This window comes from Molothrus aeneus, chromosome 4 (genome assembly GCF_037042795.1).
Source record: "Molothrus aeneus isolate 106 chromosome 4, BPBGC_Maene_1.0, whole genome shotgun sequence".
Classification (NCBI taxonomy): domain Eukaryota; kingdom Metazoa; phylum Chordata; class Aves; order Passeriformes; family Icteridae; genus Molothrus; species Molothrus aeneus.
Genome location: NC_089649.1, coordinates 21,368,752 through 21,382,760, shown reverse-complemented (window position 1 = coordinate 21,382,760; position 14,009 = coordinate 21,368,752). Strand labels below are relative to the sequence as shown.

The 14,009-nt window shown below is 38.2% G+C and overlaps 1 protein-coding gene across 4 annotated transcripts in view; it reads right to left on the bottom strand.

Annotated features, from left to right (window-relative positions):
• Window positions 1-14,009, bottom strand: part of GRID2 (glutamate ionotropic receptor delta type subunit 2) — a 684,189-nt gene that overhangs the window by 104,304 nt on the left and 565,876 nt on the right. The window lies entirely within an intron of this gene.

Sequence of the window (14,009 nt, the reverse complement as noted above, 5' to 3'; positions counted from 1 at the left end):
AATTAAGTTTTTCTTTCATTCTGGGGAACGTAAAGTCAAAAAATCCCATCAAACCACAATTACTTTTCACAGTTCTGTAGGCAGGCAGATGCTCATGATAACCGTATGTATTTGTACAACTTGCTGCAAGTGAACTTGGACACGCAGGAAAAAAAAAAATCATACGTATTGAAGAAGAAAGCAAACATTGTTTTGTATTCCTCTAGTTGCTTTCCTTTAAAATCCAACTGCCATGTAAACAGAACACGAGCAGCAATTAAACCTCCCAGGATGAGCAGCAAGCTATCGATTGTTTGACAAGAGCCTAGTAACACAAACCATGAAAAACAGCAGTTTTTATTCAAATAGCTGCCCCAAAACACACTAGTTTGGAGTATTTGCAAAAGCTCTTTCTGTTAAAAAAATATTTATAAATCCCAGATTTTTCAATGAAGGAAAATGTTATTTTTTTTAAATCCCCCTTTTGTCTGCAGTATGTTTTGTCACAGCTACAAGTAACTGAGGGGGGACAGGTGAACGCAGCAAACACCCACAGTCAACTGCTCAAGATGTTCACCCTTTTCCTCTCCCTCTACACTCAGCAGTCTGAGAAGCTGATATTGTTTGTGAGGTAGGTTTCTCCTAGGCAAAGTCTTATAATGGTACAATGCCTGGGATTTGCAAAAGCAATTTGTTACCAATTCAATCATCTGTAGATAGTTTGTTTTGTACTTATGTAAAAACCCCTTAATGTTTCCACAGCAAGTAGGTTTAAGGGAATACAAATTACAATTATTCCCATCCCAAGAACAAATAATTTTCACTTATATAGAGAAACTGAATGTTTAATCAGTGTTATCTATTAAGGATGCTCTTACTGCTTTATTCAGAATTTTTTTTACCTATACAAAACACTGGGGACTCTGCATTGCCATACAAATTTGAAACTTTTTTCCTGCATCAGTGATGTGGAATTGTACCATAAATGAAATAATAATTGACTCCATTCTTTTATACTTTTGGTATATAAACACTCAAATCCTTTTTCTTTTGAGAATTCCAGAACTGACAGACAAAATCTCTTAGACCTAAACATCTGGAACAACTTTTCTTTTATTTCCAAGATGCCATGTAATTGTCTGAAATAAGAATCTACTGATCAGATTGGGACATATTATTTCAGTCTAAGGATTATCAAAGATGAACGCTAACTTCAACATCTGAAGATCTGGGTTTGGCTGCTGCATGAATTGTAAATTACTTTTAATAGAGTATTTCCACTTAAAACAATTTTTGCAATGTCTTTTAAATACTTAATTTAAAAATGATTTTTAATAAAATGAAAAGAGCAATTATATTAATTTATCAGAAAAGGCTGTTTGTCCTTTTAACTTTCAGGTGCCAATCCCTGCAGATAATGCTCACACTTAATTGAAATGGCTAGAGTGATTGAGAAGAAACCAATGATATTTTGGATATCCTTGCATATTCATTTTTCAGCTTAATGAGTAAGACTCTGAAATTCTCACATTTTTGAACTGAAATGTCAGAAGAGCGAGGACCACTGAAAGTCACACACCTGCCTTCTGGTTCAAGCAAGGAAAAGCCACTACAGATCTCTCAGCCACAGCATTCCCTACTGTCCACACAAGCTTTCCCATACTTTGACAAGGTTGCCCCCACTATTCACTGTTACTTTTTCCTTTTCCCTCCCATGTTAAAAATAGACTTTAAAACCCACGAATGCTGGCTAGCCCAAGTGCTTTTATTTCATCCTGGTGTTTGTGAATCTTTGTTCCTAATTCACAGCTGTTCCTTGTATACCAGCAGTCAATAAATGAAGCTTGAGGACAAAGCTTGTATTGAAGTACATGTACAATAAACACATATCAAAATAATCCCTCACTCCTCTAAAAATTCTTGTACTGAGGCTTCTTAAGCCACTATTTCTAAAGCAGGGCTGACACAACAACAACCTAAGTGCATGACTTTTTTTTAAAGCAGTACAGGCAGGGTACTCCACATTTCCCAGTAAAAGAAGAAAAGAATCAAAAACCAAAGGAGATATTTGTCTGCCTTGGTACCATTTCTTTGGCATCTATTAGGAGACTTAATGTGACACAGTCTTGTTCCATTGTACTCCTTGCTAAAACACTTCCTGCACCATGGCAGTTCACCTTAAGAAACCTCTTCATTCTCCCCAGTTCTGTTTCTGGGGATAAAACTTTCTGAAGTTTTCTTTGAGTCCCAATCCACATTTTCTCAGTGCAGAAGAGTGCCAAGTCACTCAGGAGAGCAACAATCACTGCTTTTCCATTAACATTACCATGACAGAGAGCCACAGACCTAAAAAGATACTACACTCCACTTTAAATTAATGTTCAGGAGGCACAGGCATGCAAATCTCCCTGAGCTCTGCTTTCTGAGACCAAGGATGAGTTTCAGGTGCACTGACATCTTTATGGATCACACCATGTTCTAGATACAAGAGGTTACACACAGGACACACAGCACAAAGCGGGAGGGAGCCAAAAACATGGAACAAATCTTTGCCTGTTGCTGTCTTTTATATCATACCAGCAAAGCTTAGGAACCCCTAATGGCAAAGGGGGCCACCTGTGCAAAGCAGACCCATGCTGATGACCAGAGTTCTATGACATCTCATTCCTATAGCAAAATTCATCAGTGGAGGCCAGCACAGTGTTGTGGTTACAGTAAAAACACTGCTGCTCTTGGGACACGATGAGCAGCGCTTAGAAGTACTGAGCCCCACTCATGAAACCAATGGAAATCATAGAAGACAGCAGTCCAGGAGTTGCTTTGTCACATTAAAAGACACATCTCAAAGGACTACAGAGGCTATATTATCATTTATAGTGGCCTTTCCAATATACCTGCAGAAGGGTATAAGGCAGCACAAAATTCTACTACCTCTGCATCACCTACATTGTGGCTACAGCTCCCAGTATAATTCATCTGACATGTAATGGGTGCTAAAATCACTTAGAGAAATCTAATCTGCCTTTAAAATCTTCATGTGCAGGAAGGGTCAGATATTTTCCAGAGTAAACTGAACTAAAAAAATCAATCTTATTGGGAGTTTTCTGAAAAAGTTGAATTACTGTAGAAGTCACAGTGAAAGAAATTACTTTTAGTCCTCCCACTCTCATCTAATGCAGCTCTCCTTCATCAATCCTGGACCATTTCAATGCTGGCCTACTTCAGATGACAGGCTTAGACTGCAACTTATCTTATAAATTTCTGTTTATTCCCATTTCTTTCCAAGTGCTTCAAGCTAAATAGAAGGCAGGAAAAATGATGCATTGTCTTGATAATGCAAAAATATTATGCATAATTATGACAGACTTAAATACCAGGGTAAAACTCAACTTAGAAGATAAAATGTGAAACTATAGAATTACCATCCGTATTTTTACTTTTAAAAAAATTATTTTCCTTCATTGGTATTTAGTCTAAAGGTTTCTTTATGTCAAAAATCACAAGAGAGGAGTACAGGCAAGAAGGAGGAATGAAAACACAGGACAAATGGGCAAAATAGGGAAATTCAGGATAACAGCCTGGTAAAATCTTGACATTTTATAATTCTGGATTAAATTTGAAGAATTCAAAATGCATAGGCTCTTTTTCCAGACATCTTGTTCTCAGGGATTTGTCAATTGTTTGCCTGAAGAAAAACTGCAGTGAGCTGAGCTTCTGTGTAAGGAGTTTCCAGCTAATTTAAAGAACCATGAAAAATATGTTAATTGTGACTGCTTTGTTGAGGAACTGTAATACCATCAAAATTAAAAGCAAGAATCTCAACTGTGCTTGGAAAAGGAAGGTGAAGAAATAATAGGGTGGGTTATCTGGGGACAGATTTTGATTCTGCTTTTTCCTGCAAAAATTCTGTCCACATTCAGTGAATTGTTGGCCTTTGGTAAAAAAGCACAAAGGACTTGGGAGCTGGCTGCAATTTAGCCTTTAGCCTGTTAGAACAGTCACATCAATTATGCTGTGCATCTGCAATTTCCATAAATAAAGAGGTGGAGATGCCTGTTGCAAACAGTTTAGATCAATGCATGTCTTCTGTATTCTTTGTGAAGGGGACATTAATAGAGAGTGCATGTGAGGGAAGTAGTTTGTATTAACAAAGAGGAAAAGGTATTTTATATTTCCACTTCTTTATTGCCACTAGAAACAAAACCTAAAGTTTGACTGAGCTCTGTGATCTTTGTAAAACTCTGCAAAGCAAAACTTTTCAAAGGCAGAACCTTTCAGAGCATAATCTATTGCTATTGTTCTGTTAAAAACTTTCCTGAAAATATAAAATCTCACATACTTTCAATTGGAAATGTTCAATTCAGTATAGGACAAAAAAAAAATTTACAGTCAATGAAGCCCATACCTATTTCTACAAGCTGTGAAGTAAATACAGCTTGGAAGTTGTTGGGAAATTTCTCATAATGAATTTTTCTTCCCTTTTTTTCATTTTTTTAATCTATCCTTTTCCATTCTTCCTTGAACTTCGCTTGTATTCATCCATAACATTTAAGCTGGTGTGCCATAACCTGAACTTGTAATATTCCATTTTGTGCTGAAGTTAACACCCACTGACCACAGTAGGCACGACAAATTATTCCACAAGAGAATATAACTCCTTGAATTGGCAGTGCTTCCCAAATAAGCTTGAAAATCAGTGGCTGAACTTGCTATCCTTGCACATATTGGCAGATTGCAGGGGTTTGAGAGTGGAGAAGGAACTGATCAGGAGGCAGGGCTGGCAGCCAGACCTTACAAGGTGTGGAGAAGTTTGAGAGCCAGCTATAGTTTTTACTCACCACACCACCTGCTCCTCCTGTAGCATTTGGTTTATATTAAAATGTAGTGATTTAAAAAACAAAAATTATATATAAAAAGAGACATTCAGATATTTTGCTTCACACATCAAACATTTTTCTTCAGGTCTTTACTCCCTAGCGTGAGAGCACTGCATCTATGTATTAGTATTATACTGTGAAAATACTCCTAATATATTAAGAACTGTTCTTTGAGTTCATTGGAAGTAGTAGGATTGAAAGGGATCCTTTTTTTTTTTTATTTACCAAAGCAATTATAAAAGTTTCCATCAGATTCCAAAGATACAGCTTTCCTTTTTTATAATAAAATTGTAAAAGTCATGCGTAGACTTTTAAAATGGTTATATTTTTTGAAATTGTTAAGTGTCTCTTTATATTTGTTAAGTCTTTCATCTTGTTAAATCCAGATATTAAGATGAAAGAAAAACTTGAATTGAAGTTTCAGTTTGGTCTTTTAAGTTTACAATAAATTTTTTGGCCATCTTTCCAAAAACCTGCCCAATGTACTAAGACTCATGTCAGCAAACAGAAATCTTGGAAGCTACACAGTAAACTCTCAAAAATGCTTGGATGAAATTTGTTTGAATTTGCTGATTTGAAACTGTTATAGTAGTAGTTATATAGTAGCTACCACTTAACCTCCACTACACAGAAAGAATTTAATTGGCTTTTTTTCACAGGCACATAAGAGAAATATTTGTTGCCTTTCTAGCATAACGATTTTGAATAGCATTACCTTCACCTAATGCACCAATATCATTAAGGTTTCTATATCTCCTAATGAAGTTTTCAGTGCCCTCCTTCCTGTTCTCAGCTCTGCCTCACCTCTGTGTACACTTTCTCCCCACATCACTTTTTTCTCTGAAATTTGTAGTGTTTAACACTTTGTGCTCCTTTTCTTTTCAATATGCTCTACCTGTGCATTCCAGATACTTCAGCATGGGCAGCTGGAGGCTTGAAACACATACCACTCAGCCTGACTGCCCCTCTTACACCTCACATTATCCCTCATGCATCACAGAGATGCTGTACAGGAGCCAACCGTGCTTCACTCCAGTGTGATTTGGTGGCCTGCACCAGGCACTGTCTCCCATCTCATTTTGTGCTCCAGCCACCAGCGCACAGTCACAGAAAAAAACCAAGATGAGTTCTTTCCAAGTTCTCAACCTCTGAACCTAATCCATTGTGACATAGTGACACATTCTTCCCCTTTTACCTACCCTGTCCATCTGACTTTCAGTATTTCCTATTGGTCCTACTAGATTTCAGAAACAACATGAAGATCAACTCTGTATTTCTGAGTCTAACTGTTCTTGTTGATCATTCTGATTTCTCCTGCTGGTCTATAGGCAGAATGGGTTCACTTTGTCCTTTGGTGCTCTGATTAATTTTTTCACCCCTTAATGTCTTATTTCTGAACTAAACAATCACTGCCTCTTGCCATTTGTTGTTGTTAGTGTAATGATCCCCTGACTAATCTCATTACGTTTTCTCCGTGGAAGATTATTTTCTTTCAGCTGGGTGGGAAGCACTGCCCTCACTGTACTCCCAGAAGGGAAGCAATGATGCACAAAAGAAAGCTCCCCTCATTCATTTCTCCCCTTTATGTGACAGGCAGAAAATCTGAAACCATCATTCCTCTCCTTCAGGCTTATTTCAAATCACTCCTAGGTATCTGAAATCTGTGAAGGAGTTTGAGAAGCTGCATCTTATACATGCTAAAGATCCTTACCACCAGCTGCTCTGGAAGCCAGCTAACCTGAGGGTGTATGCACAGCCTTGTGGAGGCAGATGGAGGCTTCCCCCAGCCCTCTACCAAGGAGGCCAGGCACGAGCCAGCTCCAGTCTGAGAGGGAGATTGCCATGCTACCTTGTCACCCTCTGTTACTGCTGGCCAGCAATCACCTCCAAGCTACATCTCGGATCTTGAAAACTCCCTCTGAAAATCCTCCATTTGCCACTGCTGTGTAGCTGTTTGGATGTGCCTTTGGCACTTGACTCACACACTAAGGCTCATTGCTCAGCTCTGTTTTCTCATTAATAGGGAAAGATTACCCATGCTGAGATTTCAAATGCTGGGACTAATCAAGGACCAGTGGCAGTGCCACAAAAACCCTCATCAAGTTACAGCCCAGGGAACCCATCTCATAAATCTGGTCAGAGGGCCTTGACATACAACCTGATGGACAAATAGAAATATCCAAAAGGTTGGTGAAATGCCTGCTCACAAACTATTTTGCTTAAAATACAGGTTCTTCACTCACATTCCTTGAAAATATCCTCTCTGAAGCTAGAAATTCCTCTAGCATCAAGGAAAGGGTCAGTGCTACCCAGTGCAAAGCATTTCACCCTACTACAGCATTGCTCTGTACTGGATTAGTAACCTACTGTGTTTGTAAGTTTAAGTCTCTGCTGTGTCTATTACCAAACTATTCCTCTATCAGTCTTCAAATACCAGCCTGCCTAACTTGCTGTGTCTCCTCTAACAGCTCCATTCCAGTAACAGAGGACTAATCATTTGGCCACTAGGCTCCCTTGGAAAATTCTGCCAAGATACAGCAGGAACTGTCAGACATCCTTGAGTAAAATTTTATTAGAAAATTAATCTATTTGCAGCAGCCTGTCAGATGCACCACTTCACTACACTACTACCCTTTTCTCCCTGGGTCTAATTTATATACAACAGTAGTTAGAGGCACCATGAAGATAAAAAATAATTTGTGACAATAGCACCCCTAAGGGCAAACCAAGGAGGGCATCCAGAGACAAGATACCTTTAGGTAAGCGGGAGCTGTAACTATAAAGGTCAGCTTTAACTCTGTCTTAATCCTCAGGTACTGATCACACTCCTTTTCTAATGCTCAACATTTCCACTGAGCTCTGACTAGACAGTGCAGGATTCAGCCTCAGAATAATCTAGATAGAACTGTGCTCTGCTGCTACTTTTAAAAGCTGCTGTGTCTTTAAAGTTGCAAAACTTTTCCATAAACCAAACGCTATTCCTCCTAAAAAAAAAATCATCAGGTTTGCAGAGACCAAAGCAGAGAATGAAAACTGAGAAAATTTGTTTTATGGGAGAAGCAATAGCAAGTCAAAACCAAAATTGAATGGACTTTCTAAAAGGCTATTTTAAGCAGAAATTCAAGCCTCTATCAAAAAGGAGAGCAGTACAATGACAAAAAATTTAACTTATTTTTTCTATTCAGAAATTTTCAGATAAACCCCAAACATTTAAATACATACTGAAAATATAAAAAGGGTCTAATAACTATATTGGAGTAGAATAGTATCTAATGTGATAATAAAAAGTCTAAACTCTTTTCAGCTGAGCTGAGATTCCAATTTTCTGCATCACTAGCAATGATAATGTTACACAAACAATGTTCAATCATTAAATTAATTCCCATTAAATCAATGTCCTTAAAGGCCAAACAGTCCTTTAATAATTACCTGATTAAAGTGATGTTAGCATAACATATTAGTTATAGTATATTTATAATTCCCTTCACAACAATAAATCCTTTCTTTCCACCCCTCTTGCTGAAATGGTGGCAATAATGCAAAAGTTGGGAAGGGAAATGCTTTGTATCACCATTTAGCAAATGGCTGGGCTCTAGCTTCTCCTGGTGTCTGTGATGCTTTAATTACAGACATTAATCAGATTTTCATTCCTATTATGTACTATTTACAGGATCAATCTTCAAGACCTATGGGAATCAATTCCTGGCTTTTAGGCCTAGACCCACAAGCTTAATGACTTATTTCAGATATTAACAATTTTGCACTGGTCACTTTCTGTCTTTCTGTGGAATTAGCAAAATATATTTTCAACTGCAAATCAAAGTTCACAAGAGATAAAAGAAAATGTTACAAACATTAGCTTGCATTAATATAGTGCCAATACATTGCATTGACTTGTGCAACATTATCAGAGAGAGGGCATGGGTAGCCTTTACAGTGCTTCTAAAAGTTCTGGAAAATATATCACAAAGTATATTTTGCTTTTCTCTTCTGCTGCCATTACAAAAGAGGAGCAATGACTGAAGCTAGAATGAAAATGGAGGTATCCACTAGAATTTGCTGAAGTTACTGGGAGCCCTTAGGTTAATTATTACTAGTCTTATACTACGAGTCTTGATATTTGAAAATCTATCTTTTGATATCTGTAACTGTGACCACATCGGAACTGAGGTTTGCTGTCCACCTCTCATGAATCAGTTGGCCAAAATATACTGTATTAATGCTGCTGAAGTGCATTGGTTTATTAGAAGACTTAGCAGGGTTTCAAATTTAATTTGGGGTTACCAAATATAAGACCATTCAATTACATAATCATAAAAGTTATTTATAATAGTTATTACTGTGCAACAAGCCTAGCAATTTTACTAACAGCTCTTTGCAAAAAAAAAAAAAAAACAAACAAAAAAACCCCAAAAAAACCCCAAAAAAACCAAAAAAACCACCTCTGATCAGATAATTCTTTGTTGCCACTTTCAAAACATAGCCCAGTACAGAATATAATTATTAATATACACACAGAGAGAAGAACACAGATTGGAGCTCAATGGGCATTTTCAAGAAACAAAGGGAGCCTCTGGGGATGCTCTTCAGGAGTGCTGTGATGAGATTTGTGCTTTTAAGATGGCTCTTGATTGCATGCCTGTGTAAAGGTGCTATTTGCAGCCACTGGGAAGGCATCAAAGTGATATATGCTTGCTATTATTTTAGAGGATGTTGGCACTGGATCTTACAAATAACCTTGCACACTGGCAACGTTTAGATCAGATTTCAAGAGATGCTGAGACCAAACCTCTCAATTACTAATGGCTGGATTCAAATGTTGTGAAGCCTCAAGCAATCAGCCACAATTATCATCTCTGGTGCATATTCATAAGTGGCTGAGGAGATGATGTGTGTGTTACTGTCACATACAGTTTGCTTAGTGGGGTCTTTCTGCACACTACTGACAGAGTTGCATGTAGCACCTTCAGGGAGAGCAGAGAGAACTGTGCACAATGGACTGAAAACAGACCATCTGTACGTAAAATTAACATTAAGCTAAACAATGCCATTAATGAGGTATTAAAGCGTGGCTTTAGTGAAGAGTCTGTCAGAGAGGGCATTATGAATATGAGGGAGAGAGTCCCCTTTGGCTGAAACTGAGCAACTGTGAACCAAGCAAAGCACAAAACAATGCAGTGTGACCATAAGGACAAACACTTGTTCCAGTAAAGCCCTCACATCTTTTGACCAGTAGTTTTCTCCATAATCTTTTTACCTCTACATGATTCTGTGACTCAAGATTTTAGGGGGTGAAGGGAATTTAAAAAAGGATTACAAACTACAAACTGTGGTTTTGCTTGAATCTTTGAAGAATTATGATCTGTTTTATAAATCTGTTCTTCCAAGTTTTCCAAGCATCCATCAGTACAGAGTGACCCCTGACTACTTCAGAGGAAAGTGAATCACAGGCATCTCAGATACCTTAGTTCAGTTTTCCTGTCACTATTTCTAGGTATCCTTTAATTTTCAGAATGCTTCTCTGCAATGAACTCCTAACCTTATAGAATTCAATCATCACCAGTGTAGGAGCTCTAATTATGTTCCTAAATAACACGTTTTAAAATTTAGACTAAAATTCCACTTCAGGTACATCCTGCAATGTTGTTATCAAAGTGATCTCTAAAACTCAAATGACCTAATGTAGTATTATGACAGTGAACAGAGGACAGAATGAAACCCTCATCTTTTTAAGTTTCACAGAGAAAAACGTCATTTATTGATGAAAATCACTAATATGAATGCTTATGTTTGAAAGTGGAATAACCTGGTTTTCACAGCAAATCAGCTATCACCCTGCTTAAGATCACAACCCAGGTTTTTCAGAAGTGAAAAGCGACTTCAAAGGTGACTTTACAGGATAGTGAGGATTTTCCTCTTTGGAGATATAGAAATAAAAGAAGCCATTGTAAGAATGAGGTACATGCTTATGGCTAAAAATGTTCTATTAGCAAGTATATCTGGGCATGAACAACGAACAGCCCACTCAACAGATTAATTATCACTGCTCCTTCACAGCCTGTTGGCAGATCACTTTCTTTCCCCTTCATCCCTACCCTGGCTCTGTCCTAGTGTGGGGGAAGACAAGGCTTCAGTCAAAACCACCCATGTTCCTTCATCTCCCCTTTGCCTGGTAGGTGAGGTATAGCACAGTTTTAACCCAGCCCCATCTCACCAACTGCAAAAACGCTGAAAAGGTGAAGTCCTACTTTAAGATCTCTCCCTCCACTACTGACAGTTGAAGGATAAAAATTAAGCAGCAGGAGATTCCTACAACAGAATGCTGCTATAATGAAGGTAATCCCCTTAATTTGCATGCTGGGAAGCTGACTAGATTAAAAAAATACAAACAAACTCCCCCACAGCCCTCATTCTACCATAAACGCTGAGACTCATCCTTCAGCTCAAGAATCAGGGAAAGGAACAGGTTAGTTAAAAAAATAATTTGATAGCATTTTTTGTTTCCTTTCTCTATTAATTTTGGTCTACTCCTTTTATAAACACTTCAGTATTACAAGAGGTCTGAGGAAAAAACCCTCAGCTGCTGAAGAAGGGAGACTTTCTGCCAGCAGCTTGAAAACCTCTGCTACTCCTGTCTTTACAGCTTTCAGGCAATTTTCCTGGCACCTACCCACCAGTTGATGTTGTGAAGTGGCTCTGCATGGGTGGATGCAGCTATGGCACAGCTGTTGCAGAGGAGGGACTCCTCACAGGGCAGAAAAGCAACAGAAAACTTCTGTGGGTTCCCTCTAAAACCCCATGTTTGTCTGGAGCCTTGGGTGGCGTCAGCTGGAAAAGGCTGAGCAGTTTGAGGATGAAACTGCTGGCATCCCAAGCAGAGGGGAAGTACTTTTAATAAGGCTAAAACACATTTCTCACTTCCTCCCTACCTTGAACAGCTGAAGTTGTCAATTTAACTGTAAACTCATGCGCAGGAAGATCAAATAGCAGCACAAGTAAGACTTGCCTCTTCAGCTTCTAAACATCTTTGAAGATAAAAATGGGGGTTACATTGTTCTTCCATGTAAGAAACACTCAGTTCCTGTCTAAATGGTTCTTCCTTGTTTCCTTGTATATTATACACAGGTGAACCCTGAAAAGTCAAAATTGGTTGCCTAATCTGAATCTACCTTATTCATTATTTACCCACTTATATTATATAGTCATATTAGAAACTATAACAACTAAAGAAACTGTTCTGAGTAAAAGTCATATTAGAAACTACAACAACTAAAGAAACTGTTTTGAGTAAAATATTCACCTTAGGATGTTTTTGAAAGAACCCAGAATGATGGACAGATGCCATGACATCCAATTCTACTTTCCTTTTGCCTCACTTGGTCTTGATCAGGGTTTACACTACAGCCAGATAGACATTACCTTCTCACAGTCAATCAGAGGAAGTCCTAGGCAATTAAGGTAGTTTTTGGGCTTTCACACTGCCATTCATTCTCCATCTCCTCACAGATGGAATATCAGACACAAAATCTCTAAACAGACTGCCTCATGTACCCGGTGCTATTACTCAAGCAACCACGTGCAGAGAATATGTAGAATTGCATTATTTAAGATGCCTCTGAGAACTGCCTGAATCTTAACTTCAAATTAGGGGAAAATCCAAGCATATCCCCTGGTAGTTTCACACTAGTGATATCACATTGCTGCAAACAAATGCCCACACTACTGAACATTTTACTTGGAGTGTGGTTATTCCATGGAGCTACAGTTTCAAAAAGAGAAAATCAAATAAACCTCTGAAAGGACATAAAGCTCCATTCCAAGGCTTATAAAAGTGCACTTCATACATAAAAACAACTACCAGTACACACTGTCCGTTCCAGTAACCACTTGTGGTCTCCAAATACATTTGAGACACAGGACACAATTGCCAAAATGTACTCATTTTTGGATGCTGTCAAGAAGACTGGCCAAACCACTGAGACATGCAAAAGGAGTTTGGGTACCACAGGGCTGCAGTCCCCATTTCAGAGAGGTGACTTTATGAAGGTAAATACATTTGCTGATGCACTAGCCCAAATTTAATCAAAATGACATGAGAATTTGGGGGGTCATACTTTAAGGTGGAATTATCACGCCACAGATAAATCTGCTGGTGTATGCAGTTTGTTTCCTAACATGTTTGGCATCTGACTTCTCATTTTCCCAGCTCAGTGCTGTGCATTTTAGGCTCAGCAAGTCTGTTCCCCTTGCTACATGAATATGTCAAGACTGGCATTATCTTGAAGAATAATTAAAATTGTTAATTCATGAGACTGGCATTTAAGTTTTGCCTTCTATCAGAAGGTATAGAACATGTTTTTATGAAGGAAGATGGGTAACATATCCATTTTAAAACTAAGGGCTGATATCTAAGATATTAAATAAAGTTTCTGTGGTCAGCCAGCTGATCAGGTACAGAAACCAAATTAAGAACTAGATCCCACTCCTAAAGTCTTTACTTTATACTGGATCGTTTTTGCATTTCTACACAAACCCCCTCCCCCCCAATAAATCAGGTTTCACCACTAAATATCAGATGTGAAGATATAATTAATTTCTAACAGAATTCTTCCAGATTAATTCTAGAGTCTTCCTCTGAATATTAAATATTTGATTGTTGTATACTTAATTAAGAGAAAATGTCACTAAGAAAGGATGTTGCTACAGCATAAGGGTTTCCTGCTGATAGGGATATGCCAAGAGTGAGATAAGCAAGACAGAGTAATTTATTAAGCAACAGCAGACTCCAGGCAGTGCATTTCAGGAGGATTATATCACACCTTGGGTGGTAGTACAAGGAAGAAGACTGAGAAGTCTGAGCAGCTTTAACCATCTGAGAAGTATTATAATGACTTTGAAGTGCTGAAGCTTGGAGGCTGTTTTATTGCTCCTATGAAATGTAATTTACACAAGCCAAACAGTGAGATTTGCTCATTTACCAGGTATTATCAGCATAATTGGCCATTACTGACACCACTGATGACCAATCAAAACCTCCAGTTGTGACCAGCATTTTAAACAAATACAAGGGGATAAAAAGTGGTCCACCAGTGGTGCTTTAACATCATCCATTTCATAACTTTTCTAGGTTAAGCAAGTGTACTAAGATCTCTG